The sequence below is a fragment of the Lontra canadensis genome, unplaced genomic scaffold (genome assembly GCF_010015895.1).
Source record: "Lontra canadensis isolate GAN:19392208 unplaced genomic scaffold, GSC_riverotter_1.0 scaffold36, whole genome shotgun sequence".
Classification (NCBI taxonomy): domain Eukaryota; kingdom Metazoa; phylum Chordata; class Mammalia; order Carnivora; family Mustelidae; genus Lontra; species Lontra canadensis.
The window spans coordinates 159,438-181,439 of NW_022631030.1; the positions used below are offsets into that span (position 1 = coordinate 159,438).

General features: G+C 38.9%; 1 long non-coding RNA gene across 1 annotated transcript; it reads right to left on the reverse strand.

Moving 5' to 3' along the window:
- Positions 1-11,997: 11,997 nt before the first annotated feature.
- Positions 11,998-20,399, reverse strand: LOC116874342. Its single transcript, XR_004383969.1, has 4 exons — positions 20,320-20,399; positions 20,211-20,213; positions 17,396-17,479; positions 11,998-12,060 (listed from the first exon to the last, which is right to left on the reverse strand). It is a non-coding gene; the product is annotated as an uncharacterized LOC116874342 (long non-coding RNA).
- Positions 20,400-22,002: the final 1,603 nt, after the last annotated feature.

Here is a 22,002-nt window from a genome sequence, read left to right on the forward strand (position 1 = left end):
TAGATTGTAATGAATACTTGTCATTTAAATTATCTCCATATAACTGTAAGCTTTCAAGTTACTAAAAAGATTTGGAAACTATTTTTAAGTAGACATAGCATAAAACACAATTGTTGAACAGTTCATCTATAAACTTTTATCTTATTTCTATTGATTTACTTGTTCTTAGCAATTATGTTTACACTACTGTAAGTTTCATAAGACATTCAACAGCTAATCATGATGTTATTTTTCTTACTAATAAATTCTGTTAACAGAGGTAACATGAGTTAATTTAACTTTGAGTAAACATAGGTAGAATTTGTATGTCTGCATTATATCTAATGCTGATAACTATAAAGATATGACTGTTTTAATTAAACTGACAAACTTAAACTAGCTTTTATTTATTGAAGACTATTCTAGATCACATGAACTTGAAAAACATTTGGGTAGTTTCTATATTCCCGAGAGTATATTTAATTTAAACCAATCAAAGAGTTATCCACAAATTAATTTTGGCAGTATCATCCAGAGGTTAAAAAAAAGTCACACAAATATATATACCATAAATACATACCTATGTATGTAGGTATACAAAATATAGGTATACATATATATACACCTATGTATGTGTAACAGACATACATAAAAATACAGGAAAGATACAAACATAGATCTTACAGCTTTTGTTTTAAAATTTTAGCCATGAGACAGGTGTGATAATGTAAAACTCACTAGTTTATTTTTAAAAAGTTGGATCCAAATTATGTTTCTGGCAGGTGGAATAAGTTCAGGTTAATTGCCCAGACAGCTTAAACTTTTCACTATTTGTGTTGAAGATTTTTAAGATTTTTTTTATTTGCTTAGTTTCCAAAAAGCCTTTCTTTTCATTTTCTTTTTTTCCTTCTGATAAAAATTACTTCTCTGAAGTCTTCATTTCTAAGAGTTGGCCCTCATTTCTGAGAGAAAATGGGGTAGAATATTTATATCTCAAAAGCACATTAAAAAAGAATGAAAGTTCCTCCAAGAAGGACTTTTGTTTCCTAAGACCAGAATTTTTACAATATCTACAAGCCTTCTGAGATAAATAGGGGAGGTCTGCAGACTGGTAAAAAGGATAGGTAGGTTTTTTCTGTTCTGTAAAGACTCAACTTTTAAGACAAGTTGTACAAGTTGTCCTCAATTTTTAGGACAGTTATTTTTAATTCCTCAAAGAATTGGGTTGCAAACTGAATGATAAGAGGGAAATCAAAAGATTCCTATGTTCTAGATTTAGAGCTGTTTGTCTTGGGAATGTTTTAGCAAGTCTTCCCACAAAGGTTTCAGAATATTTTTCTTTGCTTCTGGGGACATAGCTTCATCTTAGCTTGGGGGAGAAGGTCTTTTAAAGAGTTCCTCTCAGGTTCTATCAGCTGCCAATTTGACCAAGTTTTGACCACAAAGCTACTTAAGAGAAATCTTTTTTTTTTTTTTAAGATTTTTTATTTTTATTGATTTGAGAGAGAGACAGTGAGAGAGAGCATGAGCAAGGAGAAGGTCAGAGAGAGAAGCAGACTCCCCACGGAGCCGGGAGCCCGATGCGGGACTCGACCCCGGGACTCCAGGATCATGACCTGAGCTGAAGGCAGTCGTCCAACCAACTGAGCCACCCAGGCGTCCCAAGAGAAATCTTTTTGAATATCTTGCCAGGTTTCCGCAAGGACAAACAGTAAATATTCCTGGCAGTGTTAACCAACTTCATAGACACAAGACATGTCCCATAGAGAGTACAAAATATACTACTCTCCTAAGACCAAAAAAATAACCAAAAGACAGATAATTCCTCTTAGAGCTGCAACAGTTGGTAGGACCCTAGCAGCAAAAGAAATACAACCCCCATCTCTGTCCAGCTATAACTAGCTGGAAGTGGGGTGTGACTCACATTTCCGTCCAGCCATATTTATGGGCGCCTCAACCTGATTGTTGGCAAGCCAAGTTCTCGGGACACAAAATGAGATAAACAAGAAGTCAATAGCTTTCTCTGAAAGAGAAAATATATACAATCAGTGGGTACCGAAAAGCAAATTCATAAGTCACAATTCAAGATTCTTGATTTTTTACAAATGTTTTCTACCTATAAATCTGCATTTGGAAAAGAAGATATTATGTGAAATGTTACCCTTTTCTCTCAATCAGGCACCACAGGTAGAGATCTGGGATTGGTGCTTTTGATAAGAATTACCCTTTGGGGGCACCTCGGTGGCTTGGTTGGTTAGGTGTCTGCCTATGGCTCAGGTCATGATCCCAAGGTTCTGGGATTGAGCCCCACGTCGGCTCCCTGCTCAGTGGGGAATCTGCTTCTCCCTTTCCCTCTGCCTCTCCCCTGTTCCTTCTCCCCCTCTTTTTCTCTCTTGCTCTCTCAAATAAATAAATAAAATCTTAAAAAAAAATTATCCTTTGCCAGCTTCTGCCAGTTTTCTCAGGATCCCATCTGCAGGATCTGGAGGGAGTAGAGTGTCCCAGCAGGTCTCATCTGGTCACCAGAAACTTAGAAGAGGAAAAATAATTTTCTCTCTTACCCTTTATGGTGAGTGCTTCCCTGAGACTTCTCTTTTCCTAGGGTACCTTTAAATCCCATTTATATAAGTTAAAACTTCTCTGCTGTGGCCATTGCAATTTGATTTTTTTTAAGAAGGTTGACCTGTTTGTTCATCCTTAAAACAAAATTTTATTTACCTAAGACCTCACACTAGACCTAGTCCAGGTTAAGTTGTGAGCTGTCCAGCCCAGACCCAGTTCAGTTTCTAAGTCAGAGCCAGCCCAACTCTGGCCAGATTCAGGAGCCAGTCTGAAGACAGAAATGCTCAAATAAAGTCTGAAAGCTTACAACAAAAACCTGAAGAACCAGGATGAAAAAAGGAATTCCCTACAACCTTCGGAGGCTAGAAGCCATAACTTCAAGGAGTTTGCCCGGTTGCTCATTTTTCCTGAGAGCTGTCAGGAGTCTCATTCAGTTCCCTCTTCGGATACTAAAACTTGAACTCAGTTAAAGGTAAACTGAGGCATACTAAATGGTTGAGTTTATCTGAACAAAAATTAATTTGAATCTGGCAGGAAGAGCTGTAGAAAATGAAAAAAACTTTTATAAACAGAACAGAGTGGGAACAGGAAGTTACCATACTAGGCAAATTTCAGGGATGGCAGGGTCAATTAGGCAGATTATCTAAGTGCTGAGAGTACTAATTGAATCATTTAAGATTCCATTTCGGGGAGAGCTGAAACTTTCTTGGTTTTGTGACATGCGGCTTAGCATAAACGACTCCATTTTGGGTCTGTTGTCTGCTGTCTTTTGTTGTTGTTAGGGTTGGTTTTGTTTTTTAGAGAGAGAGAGAGCAAGGGAGGGAGAACATGAGGGAGAGAGAGGAGAGGGTGGAGGAGGGAAGAGGGAAAGGGAGAGAATCTCAAGCAGGCTCCATACCCAGCCCTGCACAGAGCTTCACCTGGGGCTTGATCCCACAACCCTGAGAGGAAATCAGTACCTGAGCTGAAATCAAGAGTCAGACACTAACCAACCTATCCACCCAGGTGCCTTTTTTTTTGTTGTTGTTGTTATTTAAAAAGAACTTTATTGCTACATAATTTTATCAATTCCCAAATCAATGTCTCACCCAGATTCTACTCCTAAACCTGAGCTCTGCTTATGAACATTTCTTCAGAATATCTCCACTTGGAAATCCTCACACACTCCCTGCCCCCAGCAGAGGCACATTAGCTCATACTAGCCTGTGGGAGCTTATTGTGCCCATCTTCTCCCAACCCCTTGTGCCATGACATCATCTTGAAAGTGGCCATGAGGGGTAGATTTACAGGATGGGTTCTTCTCCTACCCCTTACTGCTCAGAGGAGGCTTATCAGTATACTACTGGTCACAGAAATCTCAAGTCAACTTGTCCAATGGAATGTTTTCTATTCTTTCATTTCTTCCTCTCTCTCTCTCTCTTTGTGAATGGTTTCACGAATCAGAAAACTGGCCACTGCCTTTGACTCATTTAATTCCCTTGTGTTTATACTCAGTTGTCCTCAGGCATGATTGGGTCAATATGCAGAGACCACAGTTGTCCCTTTCATCACAAATAACAGAAAGGTCATTAAGGAATGGAATGTTTCTCTTGGGGTTGTATGTCTAGTGCCCTATCACAGGCCTGTGAAGGAAACTAGATAGAATATGTCACCCCCAAATTTGCCTCTTGGACATAAAAATTATTCTGAGCCACAGGCAGTTAATAGTATTGCAAAATAAAACAAAAGCAAACTAAAAACAAAACAAGGAAAACTCCCCCCAAACCGAAGCCAACCCTCATTTTATTGGCGGTAGAGTTATCAGCGCAGGGATGGCACCAGAGGAATCCACAAACAAACTTGTTCAACTAACCCTTACTTACCTCAGTTAGGAAGTTAAGGAAGTTAACTAGTAAAGGAAGACCTGGCTATAGTTTGACTAGCACTAGCCCAAACCCCTATGTCTTCACAAATTTATTGTTTGTCTAAAAGATGCCAAAGCTTCCTGTGCTGGTCACTTCTTTGGGTGTTGATTCTCTTGTGAAGCCTCCCATCTTATAGTAAAACTTCAGTGAAATTTATATGCTGATCCGTTACTCTGTCCATTTAATTTTCACACCAAACCAGTGACCCAAAGAGGGGGAAGGAAAAATTTTTTCCTCCTTGACACCTAAAAAGCACAATATTTGTGTTTTCCCAGCCTCCATTGTGTTTGGGTGTGGCCATGGGACTGAGTTGTCTGAAATGGAATGAAGACAAAGGGGGTGTGTCCATACCCTGGACTCTCCCGTAAGGCCATGATATGGCTCCTCCATGCTTTCTTTTCCTACTTGATGCAAACTAAAGAGGGAAGCAGCCTGGCTTTGACCATGAGGATGATGACAATATCCTAACAGGGGTATTCTTAAAACTTCTATGTAACATGGGCCCCTTTGGTAGTCTAATGAAGCTCTTAGACTTCTTCTGAAGATAAGGTTTTTAAATATGTAAAATGTATAGAATTATAACAAAAATTAATTCTGTTGAAGTACAGTTATAGACATTTTAAATAATCTAATTTATTACATAGTTGTATAGCAAGTCTTTACTAACACACCAAATGTTTAGTAACCAAATCTAATATTTTATAATAGTTTTACAATGACGTTAAGTGTGAATGATATTTCCAGATTCTGTAATAACCGAGCTGTGATATGAAAATATCTGTGATTTCAATTGGTGACTGGGCCATAGGTACTGTTAGTGCTACTATGATTTGTTGTCACTATTTAAAATTAAAGAGATTACTAAATTTCATTCAGAAGCTAGTGAACATAAAGATATAATTTGTTTTCCTGTAAGAGTTTACAGACTTCCTAAATTCTGTCTATAGGACCATTTGGGTATCCATTGGCCTTAGGTTAAGACCACTGGCAACGAATGATAGAGCTTTCGTGATAACTACCTGGCTTCCCAGATGATCTCAAGGAGCAGAATCTGTTTGAACAATTACATGAGAGAGAAACGAACCCCTATCCTGTTTGAGTTATCATATTTTGGGAGTTTTGTTTTCCCCAGAAGTTCAGACTGCCTACATCTATTAGTAAGTATCTTTTCAATATCTTTTCAATTTACAGTCTTTTTTCATCATTACAATTGCTATCTGGTAAAGTTATTGCTGAGGTATTCCTTAGGAATCGTAATAGCTATTCTTTTGTAACTTTGAGGTATAACTTGTATGCAATATGTTCGTTCATTCTAAGTGAACAGTTTTATGAGCATTAACAAATGTATACACTTGTATATAAGTCAGAGAAAGACAAATACCATGATTTCACTATGTGGAATTTAAGTAACAAAACAGATGAAGCCCTTAGACTTCTTCTGAAGATAATGTTTTTATCTTCTGAAGATAATGTTTTTAAATACATAAAATGTATAGAATTATAACAAAAATTAATTCTGTTGAAGTACTGTTATAGATATTTTAAATAATCTAATTTATTATATAGTTGTATAGAAAGTCTTTACTAACATACCAAATATTTAGTAACCAAATCTAATATTTTATAATAGTTTTAATGATGAACATAGGGGAAGGGATGGAAAAAATAAAATAAGATGAAAATAGGTAAACCATAAGAGCTGCTGAACTCTAGGAATCAAACTGAGGGTTTCAGAAGGGGAGGTTGGTGGGGGAATGGGGTAACTGGGTGATGGGCATTAAGGAGGGCACTTGATGGAATGAGCACTGGGTGTTATATGCAACTGATGAATCAATAAATTCTACCTCTGAAACTGATAAAAAAAAATGAATCAATATGCATAATTTTACTATTACCCCCCAAATGCCGTTGTGCTATTTCCCAGTCAGTTCCATTCCCTCATTGCTCCCACCTATTATACTTTGCTATTTTTTGTAGTGTTTTTTTTTTTTTTTTTTTTTTTTTTTCAGTACACATCCAGAACAAAGATAATTAGAAGTGACCATACTGGGCAGCTCTGGCTTGTTCCCATTGTTAATTTCAAATTTCTCCATATTTGGTTAAACATATAATGTTTGATGTATTATAGTTGCTGTTTTTAATGCTTTCTATTAGATTAAGGATAATCTCTTCTCTGAAGAAGGAAAACTGTCACAATTTGCAGATAACAAGATTTTATATACAGAAAACACTAAAGACTCCACCAAAAAACTATAAGAACTAAGTAAAGTTTCAGGATACAAAACTAAATACAGAAATCTGTTATATTTTCCTACACTAATAATAAAGTAACCAAAAAAGAAACTGAAACAATCCTATTTACAAATGCATCAAAAAGAATAAAACACCTACGGATAAATTTAGACAAGGAGGTGAAAGGCCTGTACTCTGAAGACCATAAACCACTGATGAAAGAAACTGAAGATGACACAACCAAATGGAAGGATATACCATGTTCATAGATTGGAAAGGTTAATATCATTAAAATGCCCATACTACATGAAGCATTTTATAGATTCAATGCAATTCCTACCAATACCAATAGTACTCTTCACAGAACTAGAATAATCCTAAATTTATATGGAATGCAGGAAACCCTGAACAGTCAAAGCAATCTTGAGAAAGAAGAACAAAGCTTAAAGTGTCATAACCCCAGTTTTAAATACTTTTACAAGGGTATTGTAATCAAAACCATATGCTACTGACACAAAAACATATGCACAGATCAATGGAACAAAGAGCCCAGAAATGAACCTATTCTTATATGGTCAATTCATGAAAAAGGAGGCAAGAATTTACAATGAGAAAAGGACAGTTCTTTGATAGCTGGACAGAAGGACACTGGACCACTTTCTTTATTCACAAAAATAAACTCAAAATGGTTTAAAGACATGTCTGAACCCATAAAACACCTAATAGAAAACATAGGCAGTAATCTCTTGGACATTGGCCTTAGCAACATTTTTCTAGATATGTCTCTCAGGCAAGGAAAACAAAAGCAAAAATAAACTATTGGGATTACACCAAAATACAAAGTTTCTGAACATTGAAAGAAACCATCAAGAAAACAAAAATGGCACCCTACTGGATATGAGAAAATATTTGCAAATGATAGTATCTAATAAGGAGTTAATGTACAAAACATATAAAGAACTCATACAATACCAAAACACCCCTAATAATCTGATTAAAAATGGGCAGAGGATCTGAATACACATTTTCTCCAAAGAAGACATACAGATGGCCAACAGACATATAAAGAGATGCTTGACATCACTAATTATTAACAAAATGCAAATCAAAGCCACAATGAGATATCACCTTACACCTGTCAGAATTGCTAGTATCAACAAGAAATACCAAGTGTTGGTAAGGACATAGAGAAAAGGGAAATCTCTTACACTGTTGTAGGGGACGTAAATTGATGCAGTTACTCTACAAAACACTATGACGATTACTCAAAAATTAAAAATAAAAATTACCATATGATCTAATAATTCTGCCACTGGGTATTTACTTAAATCAAATGAAGACACTAATTGAAAAAAATATAAGCACCACTACATTTATTGTAACATCATTTACAATAGCCAAAATATGGAAGAAACCAAGGCATCCATTGAAAGATGAATGGATAAAGAAGAGACAGGAATATTATTTGACTATAAAAAAGAATGAGATCTTACCATTTGTGACAATATGGATAGACCTAGAAGGCATTGTCCTAAGTGAAATACGTCACACAGAGAAAGACAAATACCATGTATTTGCACTTATATATGGAACCTAAAACACAAAGGAAATGAACAAACAAAAGAAACAAATTATAAATACAAAGGAGAAACTGGTGGTCACCAGAAGGGAGCAATATGTGGGGTGGGGTGGGGTGTGTGTGTGTGTGTGTGTAATAGATGAATGGGTTTATGAAGTCCAAACTTCCATTTATAAAATGAACAGGTCCCAAGGATGTTGAGTAGAGCATAGGGACTATCAATAATGTAATAACTTTGTATGGTGACAGACGGCTACCTATTCTTATAGTGGGGGGCGCTGTGTAATGTACATGATTATTGAAGCGCTATGTTGTAATGTGAAACTAATATAACATTATATGTCCTGTATACTTCAATTAAAAAAAGGAAGTGGGGCACCTGGGTGGCTCAGTGGGTTAAAGCCTCTGCCTTCGGCTCAGGTCGTGATCCCAGGGTCCTGGGATCAAGCCCCGCATCGGGCTCTCTGCTCAGCAGGGAGCCTGCTTCCTCCTCTCTCTCTCTGCCTGCCTCTCTGCCTACTTGTGATCTCTGTCAAATAAATAAATAAAATCTTAAAAAAAAAAAGTTATCTTGTAAAAAACAGTTTGCTAAGGTTCAATGGAAGTTGAAATAGTGGAAATCGAATTGTCACAGGCTTTTTTCCTATTGACGTGGTTATATGATGTCTCTCCTTTATCTTTAAATGTTTTCTAAAGCTAGAGCACCTTACCTTGCTCACTTAAACCCAACTGGGTCATAATATATACTGCATTTTTATACATAAGTCTGTGGTACTCTTGGTGAGTGTACTGGTGAGTATAATAAAGTTTGAAAGTAATATGATAGGTTTTTTTTTCTTTCTGAAATTGTGTATACCTATGCACTAAGTCCAAGCAATCCAGTCTGAGTACATCAGAAGACTTTCTAGTCAGGTCCATAAAAAAAAAAAAATCACTTGTAAAATTTTATTTCAGATTCCCGTATATCTGTTTGTGTTACTGTAGGGAATTAGATGGACTATACTATGTATTGAATGGTTAAGACATATGCAGAGGATTGTAATGTGGGCCACTATGCAGAGGTCAGAAGCAACTTAGGACATTCGCATATAACATGGAGGGGTGCTTAACACACTAGTAAGTGAAGAAAGAAATAGTATTTACCACAAGAATTTTTTATGTAAATTAAAAGCATACACATAAAATACAGTACAAGGGGGCGCCTGGGTGGCTCAGAGGGTTAAAGCCTCTGCCTTTGGCTCAGGTCATGATCCCAGGGTCCTGGGATTGAGCCTTGCATTGGGCTCTCTGCTCAGCGCAGAGCCTGCTTCCCTTCCTCTTTCTCTGCCTGCCTCTCTGTCTACTTGTGATCTCTGTCAAATAAATAAATAAAATCTTTAAAAAAATAAAGAAAATAAAATACAGTACAAGGATACTCACATATTCAAGGACAAAAATCAAAAATACCTTCCTGCTTTTTCATGTTATATGACACAGCCTACTTCCCACCTGGGATGCCTTGCCCTGTACCAATCCAAACTTGATAGGCAGTCAGTCCCTAGTTTAGGACCCAGCTCTACAGAAATCTTTCCAGCATAGTTCTAGACCACATTGATCTCTCCCACGTTCCAAATTCCTGTGACATATTTATACATTTTCTACCCTGTCAATGTCCTACATGAAACAAGGCAAAAAAATATGATCAGTTGTGAGTAGGTGTTTTTGACATCTTTCTCCAACTGGATGTTAGGTGGAATGACTGTCTATATGCTTGTTCCCCATGGAGCTCTGGGTACTTTGGATCACTGGTTATTAGAAAAATATCTTATTTCCAGGGTGCCTGGGTGGCTCAGTGGGTTAGAGCCTCTGCCTTGGGCTCAGATCATAATCCCGGGGTACTGGGATCGAGCCCCACATCGGGTTCTCTGTTCGGCGGGGAGTCTGCTTCCCCCTCTCTCTCTGCCTGCCTCTCTGCCTACTTATGATCTCTGTCTGTCAAATAAATTTTAAAAAAGTCTTAGAAAAATATTATTTTCATGCCATGTCAGGACAACTAGATTGTTCTTGTCACGAAGACAGGCTCTTGCAATCATCTTTGTTTACTACATTTTTCTTCTGAACTTTCCCCTTTTCTCTTCATTTCTCTTCCTTGGAAAAAGATTTTGGCATGGACACAGTCTTTCTAATTCCTTTTGCTTTGTTTTTTCCTCTTCCCTACTCACCACAGGCAATATTAGAGATAGTGAAGTCTTTATAGTTTTGCTTAATCACCTGTTTCAATGACTTCTTCATCTGGATAGGTGGAAAAGCACCTGTGTTCTTAACTGGCTCTTGTGGCTGTACAGAACTTATTTTTTCTTGTCCCTGAAGACATTTATTTTCATCTAACTGTATTCACTGTCACCTGGTTTATGATGAACCTAGGGCATAAGTTTGAAAAGGCAATAAGGAGTAGTGCAGTTGGATGGTGACAGAAGGCTACCGGCTCTGCTCACTGGGTGGGTCCCAGAGAATCACACAGAAAGTCTTTGAGATTCCTGTATCTATATAGTTTACCAGAAATCACTGGGATAGAAATTTCTTAGTTTTAAGACATGTCAGTCCTTGTGGTCATAGTGTAAAAATACCCCAGTGGCTCTACTGTGTGGATAGCCGTTGCTCTGAAAACTTGGGGTCTAAAAAGAACCCTACTTAGGACACATTGTTGGTGAACACCAGGCAGGGAAATGGTGGGTGGTTGAGAGATTTCTACTGGTTTGAAAAAGATATAAAACAGGAAGGACTATCTGCTCTGTAGGATAGGGGAAGGGAGTATGAATCCCAACTCTGCTGAGGGGTTTTTGGGCCCTTCCCACCTAACCCCTTAGGTTTTGGTGTGGTTATGTGACTATTACTCTAGCTCTGAAACATATCTCCAACTTCATCTGTCTCTTTATGCCTAAACTCTGCGCCAATTCCTAAGATTTGGTTCTGAAGATCCCAACTGACATATTCAGCCAACTTTCAGCCGCAAAGCCTCTCGAACTGCCTGTACTGAAAGACAAGTTATTCACTTATTTCCAAACTGTCATCTACCATGACTTTGGAAAACAAACAATAAAAATCTGCATAATTGTCATGGTAATTGAAACTGTTTAGAATGTTTCAAATGCTTCCTCTCAATTTCTGTATGTATCTTGATGAGGACCAGTAAAAGAGGTCAGTGGGCTGGCGTGTGGACTGTATGTGTATTTCTGCGGACCGTACTTTGAGAATCGCTGCTGTAAAGGAAAGGCTGTGCAAGAAATGAGGTGGTAGAAATACACCATAGGTCAGGAGGTTACAGTAGAAAAGTCTTCACAAGGGAGCATGAGAAGTTTATCTGAGCATTCTGATATTCTGATATTGCCTTTGCATGTTACAGGTCTTTGGCATAAAGGCAAAAGCAACACTTACTATATTTATAATTCGGGTATGTGCATGATAATGGAGAATTAAATCATTAAAATATACAATGTACATGATACATTAATGCACTCATTTATTCACCCAACATTTGTTTTATACCTATATTTTAGGTGCTATGATTCAAACATGAATAATAAAACATTATCCTTGATCTTAAATTCATAATCTGGTTGTCCCAAGGTTATAATCTTTATGGCACTAACAGACTTTTTCCTAGACCATCTCATCCTACCCAGGGGTTTATTTGCCTTTCCAGGCACTGTATTCCTACATCTAAACATTCCCCGAGGACAACATATCCTTCTGGTGACTCACCTTTCAGGTGTCAGATCCAGAATAGAGATGTGCCACTCTTGGTTCTTGATCCAGGAATATGGTCTAAGTAGAAGAAGCAGTTACAGAATAGGAAGATTAATTGGTCATTATGCTCCCCTAAGAGTTGCTTTATGCTAAAATTGCTATTACACCATCTCTTTTGTTTGTATTTACTATTTTCCCATTCTTCCGCCTTCAACCTTTTTGTGTCATTATGTTTCAGATGTATCTTTTGAACAGCTTAAAAAGGGATTTAAATTTTTTAAAAAAATATTTTATTTATTTGACAGAGAGAGATCACAAGTAGGCAGAGAGGCAGGCAGAGAGAGAGGAGGAAGCAGGCTCCCTGCTGAGCAGAGAGCCAGATGTGGGGCTCAATCCCAGGACCCCGAGATCATGACCTGAGCCCAACGTAGAGGCTTAACCCACTGAGCCACCCAGGTGCCCGGGATTTAAATTTTTAAAATTCTAATCTACAAATCACTGATATTTAACATTAAGGAGACTTGATCCCAGGACCCTGGGATTGTGACCTGAGCCAAAGCCAGACGCTTAACCAACTGATCCACTCAGGTGTCCCAGTCATTTCCTTTTTTAAAAAAATGTGTTTCCTTTGTTACATTTTTTTCCTTTTCTGGTTTAAAATTAGATATTTCTTTATAAGCTGTTCTTAATTAAAAAAAAAAAACAGTAAGCTTACATTTCTACTTTAAAAGGTGCATCTAGAATTTACTAGCATGTAACGTTTTCCTAGTGCTATACTGTTATCACTCAAATCAGTATTAGTTTGCTGGAGCTACCATAGCAAAATACTACAGACTGAGTTGTATAAACATCAGAAATATATTTTCTCACAGTTCAGGAAGCTGTAAATCCAAGATCAAAACGTTGGCAAGTGTGGCTTCTTCTCTGGCCCCTCTCCTTGGCTTGCAAATGGTCCCCTCTTTGCTCTGTCCCCACATGTTCTCCTCTGTTCATGTGCCTCCCTGGTGTCTCTTCCTTTTCCTATGAGGGCAGCAGTTCTATTGGATTAGGACCCTACACAAAAGGCCTCCTCTTAACTTAATAACCTCTTTAAAGACCTCATTTCTAAATATGGTTGTATACTGAAGTACTGGGGGTTGGGACTTCAACATAAGGATTTGGGTTGAACACAATTCCGTCTATTACCCATGTTAGTATCGTCTGGAATCTCAGTGATTTATAGGTTCACATCCTGGCTCTACCACTTCCTAGCTCTGTGACAAATGGCAAGCTATTCAACTTTTCTGTGCCTCAGTATTATCAGTTTCCAGGTATATAGCTCGCAAGGTTGTGAGGAAAATTAAATGAATATATGTATCATATTTAGAACTGTGCATCTGTGTGTGTGTTTTAAGATTTTATTTGAAAAAGAAAGAAAGAAAAGCAGAGGGAGAGGGAGAAGCAGACTCCCTGCTGAGCAGGGTGCCTGATGCAGGACTCAATCCCAGTACCCCAGGACCATGACTTGAGCCAAAGGCAGATACTTAGCTGGCTGAGCCACCCAGGAATCCTAGAACTGTGTTTTGCATTCAGTCTAATTCTACAGTAAGCAATTATCAACTACAACCATTACCACCAGTACTACTAATCTTTGTGCTTTAGAGTTAAGTTTTACATATTACGTATTAGCTCACAATTAGAGCAATATTGTCGTGTTCCTGGTTTCTTCAACATTTCTAAAATCTACTATCTTACTAAATTGATTTCTCATCTTGTGAAATCTTTAGTGTTTTCAGAAAGGGCCAACAGAAAACTGAACAGGTTTTTGTTTTGCCTCCACAAACAGTTAAGTTTATATGATATAGGATTATAAGATGAAAAATATTTGTCTCACAGCTCTGAAGACAATGTTCTATTTTCTTCTTGCATCTAATGTGGCTGATGAAATATCAGATATCAAAGTTAATATCCTTCTGGAAGTTTTTAAAATATTCTCTTCATCTTTGGTCTTATGAAATTTATGCAAATCTTTTTATCTTGCTTGGCACTTTTAATGGCTCATGACCCTTTAAATCTGAGAACTCATATCTACTAACTTCTACCATTTTGATCTCATTTTTTCTTTTATTCTATATTCTGGATGAATTCTTGAGTTAATATTTCGTCTTACTCACTGTATTGTTCTCATTTTGATTTTTAGTGTGTCCTTCAGGTTTTTCCTTTATTTCATCTATCACACATTTCATTTATCGAACATCTAACTAACTCTAAGTACGGCTGCAGTATCTTCTCATGTCATTCCAGAAATGAATTAGATTTTAGGTCCTATGTAACTTAATGTTTCCTTAACATGCAAATTTCTTCTCATTGTTGTGCTTGAAGCTTTCTCTTTCGAGTATTCAGTTTTTTCAAATGGTAAGTTTTGGTTATGTACTCATCTTTGGATTTGAAATTCACTACTGGTCTACTTATAGAGACTTACTTTACTTTATTGCACTTTGCAGATATGGCATTTTTGTTTTGTTTTACAAATTGATGGCTTGTAGCAACCCTGCATCAAGCAGTCTATTGGTGCCATTTTTTTTTAATAGGATTTGCACCCATCTTGTGTCCCTGTCACATTTTGATAATTCTTGCTATATTTCAAACTTTTTCATTATTATAATTGTTACAGTAATCCACGATCAGTGATTATGATTCATGGGAAAATTAGCAATAAATTATTTTTACATTAAGTTATGCACATTAGTTTTTAGACATAATTCTATTGCACACTTAGGAGACTACAATCTTCTCAGGGCTCTCTCCTGATTCTGGCACATGAAACTTTTGTGGGCGTCCAGACCCGAATGCATCTTGGAATGGAGTTTTCAAGTTTCTAATATTAGTCTTTGGATTTTCTCACATTCTCTGTTTTGTTAAAGGAAATTCTTCTTCCTCTCTGTTATGGTAATGAAGTTTTATAAATCTCCTTTCAGACTTTTCTGTGGACTTATAAAATAAGTCCATAGCGTGTGCCAAGTCCACCATTTTTAATAAATTCCAAAACTTCTCTTATTTACTGTCATTTCCTACTTTCTACTGTTACCATCTTGTTATTCCTTTATACTGTGGTTCACTGGTTTATCTTTTATCACTAGATACTGATAAACAAAAGTTTCCGAAAGACTGGCTTTAGAATTGGACAAGTTTTTCCCTTTCTACTCAATAGGCAGAATTTAGTCATCTATAAAGTGGGATATTAAGATTATAAATTTCTTAGGGTTTGTGAGGATTAAGTGTAAAGACATATGCAGACACTTGCTAGTGCCTTTAATCTTTTTCTTTTACTATCTGTTTCAGAAGAAATATGTGAAATAAAACCATTCAGTCTCCATACAAACTCCTTATGTCTACCTTTACTTATTTCAAGAAGATTCACAGCAAAAGACAGAAGTACTATGATGTAAACCATTGCCCATTAGAGTATCCAGAAAAAAAAAAATTTGGTATCAATCACAGATTCTAGGACTTAGGACTGTTGAATTCGCTAATTTTCTATGGTTCATAATGACTTTTACAACTGTATCTGCAATCTCTATTCATTATTCTCCAGAGGCAAGTTGACCTTCCAGAAACACATTATCCAGGACTCTTCGAGTTCTAGTTTCCAACTCATGCTAGTAGTTTCCATGACAGCTGAAGGAACGGGAGAAAGGAAACGGAATGACTCATCTAGGGGGTCAAATAAGGTAAGCCAACTCTCTAAGCCTCTAGGGTCTACTATCCTTTTTCCTTGGGTCCACTCTTAGACTGATCCTTTGCACACTGTAGTCCCAAGAAGTTTAAGACATACATGGTCTTCAGTGTTCCAGATGTTTCAATGAGAGATCCAGAATTTATAGGTCACAGAAAAAAAACCACCACACAGAACAATCCCAAAAGACTCCCCTAGGAGCAACCACTTATGCACGGGGGAGAGTGCGTTCATGGATGAGGAGACCCACAGATAGAGAACCACATGGTTGACAGGTCCAGTAGCATGATAAGCATGGTAAGTGCAGGTCTCTAGGAAAAGAGGGCTTCTGTTACTAGAAGGGGGAGAATTGGTCAGGGCAGAAACAACAGATGTTTTAATACAGAAGGGAATACAAGGGTGCCTGGGTGGCTCAGTGAGTTAAAGCCTCTGCCTTCGGCTCAGGTCATGATCCCAGGGTCCTGGGATCGAGCCCAGCATCGGGCTCTCTGCTTGGCAGGGAGCCTGCTTCCTCCTCTCTCTCTGCCTGCCTCTCTGCCTACTTGTGATCTCTGTCCCCTCAAATAAATAAATAAATAAAATCTTGAAAAAAAGAAAAAGAAGGGAATACAGTTGAAGGCAGGTAAGAGGGAGTCATATATCCTGTCATGAATCCTTTATCTCTAGGGAAGCTTTATCTGAAAGTTTGCTTTATCCGCATGAGTCATATAAGTTACTTATTTAATCACTCATTCATGTACTTAGTCCCAGGGCCTGCAGCTGCAGACTTGGAAACAACTGGGAATCCATGGATGGTCTCTCAGCTCTGAAGGCCTGGGACTGTTTATAAGTGATAAAGGTAGGGGTGCCTGGGTGGCTCATATTCACTAAGCAACTGCTTTCAGCTCAGGTCGTGATCCCAGAGTCCTGGGATCGAGTCCCACATTAGGCTCCCTGCTTGGTGGGGAGTCTCTTTCTCTCTCTGCCCCTTAGCCTACTCTCATGCTTTCTTTCCTGCCCTCTCCCTCAAATAAATAAATAAAATCTTAAAAAAAAGAAGTGATATTCCCTGCCATTGTGAAATATGTGATTTAGTTTCCGTGTTACCTATGTTGTCAGACACATACAGAATTATTTTTTCTTTAAAGATTTTATTTATTTATCTTACAGAGAGAGTGAGGGAGCACGAGCATGAGCAAGGTGGAGGAGGCAGAGGGAGAGGGAGAAGCAGACTCCTTGCTGAGCAGGGAGCCCAATGGAGGACGCAATCCCAGGACATTGGGATCATGATTGAGCTGAAGGCAGATGCTTAACTGACTGAGCCACCCTGGTGCCCCTAGAATTTCTAATACAATATAACATTACAGCCATATGAAAATTGTGCCGTCAGTGCACAGGAGAGGGAGTGGTTGAGTATGGCTTGACAGATCTTGGCCTTGGAGGACAGTTGTTTTTAATTAAAGAATGCTAGGTAGGGTTTTCTTCCCATTAAAAAGGAACAGCTTGGACAATAGACTTAAAGCAGGAATATAAAGTCCTGGTTCTGAAAGTGGGAAACCCATCAAAGGGACACTTTCAGAGCCTAATTTAGTATGAAATATAGAAGTTTAAACTATGCAGGCAGACCCCCTGGTTTCACTTCCAAGTTATTTCTATGCAAGTTTATCTCTTTAGTTGTATTATAGATACTTCCTGGTCAGAGACCAAATCTTATCCTACCTTGGTTTTCCAAGTGTGCCAAGCCCTTTCCAGGAGCTGCTTGGATCAGTATCATTGTTCATATTCCAAAAGAGCAAATCTTTCCTGGCAACACGAAGATACAACTATTAACATATGTCCATACTCTGTTCTCTTCTAAAGCTTCAGTCATCAATAGGTAATAATGAAAACTACAGTCTTTGTCCCAAAATTTTTTTATTTCTGAGTCACAACATGGAAGTATTTTGTGATACACATCTTATTGGGCTTTGCAGACTTGGTGAATGTTGGAGTCTTTCCACAATAATCATGGATATGTTCTCCTGAGAGAGAACACGTCCTTACTACAGGCCATGCCATTCAACACATACATAGCTCTGTAATTCCAAATGGGTGACATTAGCCACTCTTACATCTAGCTTTCTCCCTGGCCAATCTAAGAGGAGTCTTTTGTTCAACACATACAGATTGAACCAATATATTCCGGGAATTCTGTAGATGTTGTGGATGAAACACCTGGTGGGCCACTTGAGACCCTCACAGTCAGGGAGCTTAGACTCCAGCATTAAGCAGAACAGGTAAAGATCACAGGTAAAACCAACGTAATGAAATCATCTTGCATAGCACACTTAGTCACATGAAAAGGAAGCACAATAAAGTAATTAACTAACAGAGAGATGGAGGGACCTACATCTAGATTGTGTGGTCAGGTCTTAGGAGACACTTGCCCTGAGGCTATAAAATCCATGGAAAGATCCTATCTAAGGTAGTATTTAGGTAGGTAACATGGAAACTAAATTACATATTTCACAATGGCACGGAATATCACTTCTTTTTTAAAGATTTTATTTATTTGAGTGAGAGGGCAGGAGAGAAAGCATAAGAGTAGGGTAAGGGGCAGATGGAGAAGGAGACTCCCCACCGAGCAGGGAGCCTAATGTGGGACGTGATCCCAGCCCTCTGGGATCACTATCTAAGGGTGTGACATAATCCGATTTGTAGTTTCCAAAGATCAGTCTGGCTGCTGAGTAGAGAATGCTTTGCAGATGTTTCAAGATTTTAAGCAGAAAGACCCTTTTGTTTCCTATCTGCAGGAGAGAGGCGCTATAGCCTGAACCAGGAAGGAGAGAAGAGACAGGTTGTCCACATACAACAAAATACCGCAGGACTTGGTGAGGAGAGCAACGGATGAATAAAGGTTAGCTTCTGGCTACTGTCTGGGTCTTGCTAAGGTTTTTTGAATTGGAGAAGACTAGGAACAAATGGGTTTGGAATGTAAATCAAGAATTCTACTTTCAGCATGGTGAGTTTGAGATACCACCTAGGCAGGAAATAGAGAGTTAAGTAGGTAATTGGATATAGATCAGAGTTGGAGACAAATATTTAGAAGTCACTGAAACTATAGGCGGGATTTAAAGCAAAGGGTGGGTATCACCTGGAATGAGATTGTAGCGCAAAACAGGTGAATAGGCTTGAACCCCAGGGTATTCCAAATGTAGTGGCCAAGTAGCAGAGGTAGAATGGCCAAAGGAGAGGGGGAAGAAATCTCTAGGCAGGCAAGAGGAGAACACTGAAAGAGTCATGTCACACAAAGCAAAGTGAGGGTCTGGAAAAAGAAGGCGTATTCCACTTAAATGCCACCAAGAGGCTGACTCGGATGAACACAGCAAATGGCCATCATATCTGACAGCACAAAGGTGACCTTAACAGGAGCAGCGGAGAACATAAGTCAACACGGAATGTGTTGAAACAGAGTAGGAGGCAGTGAGGACAGAGAATACAGAATCCCATTGTCAAGGTTTTGTTCCAAGGGGAGAAGACGTGTGACAGTAACTGAAGAGAAATGTAATATCAGGGATCTACAGAGTGTTTAATATATATGTTTTAAAATTTGTGTTCACTTTTTTGAAGATGTGAAGTATTATTAGAACACGGTCCTGTTTCCCGAGGAAACGACCCAGTAAAAAGGAGTAGGCTGATGACTCTAACAGTTACCAGCCTCCTTTCTCTCAGCTACAAACTCACCCCTCAGTATCTTCTCTGCAATAACGGACCCGAGTCTCTCAAGCGTCTCTCCTGCACATTTTCAGACTTTCTCAGTAGAGGGCGCTGGAGGGACATTACCGGAGGAAGGACTTTGGCGGCTATTTCCAGCGGCTCTGCGCTGGGTTGGTGTTGTGGGTATGGGGCTATCTGGTGGAGCTCCCCGGTCTTGTTCCCAGAACCTGTCCATCATTTGGTGATCTCGCAGCCTCCTCTCGGGCTAGCGATGATCTTCCCGGGCCTTTGCAACAGGGAAAACAAAGCTTCCTGCCTATGAAGGCCTCCTGTTTGCGTGGGCAATCCATTCCTTGGCAGGTCTCCTGCAGAATTTGCCCGTGTCCAGGTCCCCGCCTGCTCTGCCTGCCCGTGCCCCTGCGTGCCAATCACCTGCACCCTGCACGCACCACAGGGGGTGATTTTTGCTTGCCCAGCAACTGCACACCAGCTGTGGCCTGGGCCAACCTTCACCCTCTGCTACTTTCATGGATAAGGTCTGACCCTCTGACCCACAAACATGGAGGGCCCCTTCCCTGGATTCCCTCCCTCTACCCTAAGGATACCATATGGTTTCCTTATATGTTACCATCACTCCTTCATCAAGGGTTTCATAATTCTATGAGACATCCTTGGTTTAGTTCACAGTGTGGTGCCTACCTTCTAACGGGGTCCAGAGTAATACAAAGGGAAGAGATTATAACTGTAATAATTCAGCAGTAAATAGTACTTAGAATATACCAGTTTTTGAACATTCTCCTTGGCAAGATCCTCATATGTATAATTAAAAAACACTTACCTTCTGCCGTGAATTGTGTAAGACCAATGAATCACAGACCTGTACCCCTGAACAAATAATACATTATATGTTAATTAAAACAAAACAAAACAAAAACAAAACCACTCACCTCAGTTTCTTCTCAGTAATATTTCTTAACATCCTTGCTTCTTGGTAATAGTTTTCTTTGGAAATATTTAAGTCTTTGTTTCTTTTAGGAATATTTATCCATCTGTAAGAATCCATCCTTCTTAAAAGGTTGGGTGCGGGGCATTTTCCCCTTTTCCTCCTGTTAGAAGACCAGCTTGCATCTGCTGTGTGCACACTTGGCAATCATCTCAGACGGGAAAGGACCACCTTAAATGTCAAGGAGACATAGAGACAGTTACCTCTGTGTTTCTGATGATTCCGTTTCTGGAAGAACCAGAAGTGCTAACTTCTGAGAGCTATTCTGAATGTTTTATCTGAGCCTACCCTTTCTCTTAGGATTTATACATTACAAACCTATTTCTTCTTCTTTCCTTAAAAACTCTAGGTCATATTCTAATTTTTGGTCTCTGTTCTGAAATTATAGCCCTCTGTGTGTCTTTTTCAAAAATCTGCCCCTTTCGCAAGACCTCCAGTGCCCCTGATCCATTCTCACCGCAGGTGAAGAGTGTGGTCATGGAAAGACTTCATAACAGAAAAACACGCGCTCTGCCCATTTCCGTGGTTTCACAACTCTCGTTCATTCTGACCTTAGCAACTACAAGAGTCTACAGTGACGCCCAGGTTCAGGTAACCAGTCCCTCTCCCCCTTGCATTTTCTTCTTATTCTCCTGCTTCTTCTATTTTCTCCTTCCTCAACTGTCTTCTCATGGTAATTAGGATAAAATTCAAACTCCTTGCCACAGGCTACAAAGGCCGGACAGAACCTGGCCCCTGCCTTCCCCTCTATCTTCTCCCTCCATGTTTCCTGGTTTGACAATACTCCAGGCATCACGATCTCCTGTTCCTTAAATAAACCCAGCTCCGTCAGATCTCAGGGGTTTTGCAATTGTCATTTTTTCGGTCTCTACTTCCTCTCATGGATGCCTCCTTTCCAGGAGTTCTATCTCCCTTGAAATGCCTTCCTCTCTGAGATGCCTTCCCTACTCGTCACCTGCATCTCCAGCACGCCATCACTGTCCATTAATTACGTCACATACTTTATTGATACGACTTTAGCAGGTTGGAATTAATTTATATCTTATCTTTTTTCATTATAGTGTAAATTCCTTGATGGCAGAGAATTCATGTGCCTTTTGATCACTTTATCTCTTAAGGACTAGATCAGTTCCTGGCACATGCTAGATGATATTTTTTGACCATCTGAATGTTTACTGGACACTAAACTGTGAACCGTGGTTCATGGGCAAATAAGTAGAAAATTTATTATCCCTCACCCAAAGGAAACTGGATAAATGGATTATGTTTCTATTATAATTGTTCTTTCCTAGAAGTGGCAAGAGTAGGTCAGAGGCCCTGTGGTATCTCAGGCATGGCTTAGAGTGAAAAGAATAGGATATGCCAAATTGTTTTATAGTAATTATACTGCATCTTTCAACTGAAATTCTATCAGTCATTCTTGTTTGGTCAAGTTTTGGAAGGTCTATTAGAACCCAAGAGAAAGAGATTAAAACGCTAACCTATATGTGTAGATTATAGGAACCAATGTTTTTGATCATCTACATTGTGGTTTTCCAGCATATTTCAAGCAGTGGAGCTTTCTTCAAATCAAAAGCCCTCCGACAAGTCCAACACACCTGTAAGTTAGCCTGGCTGATGGCCTGGC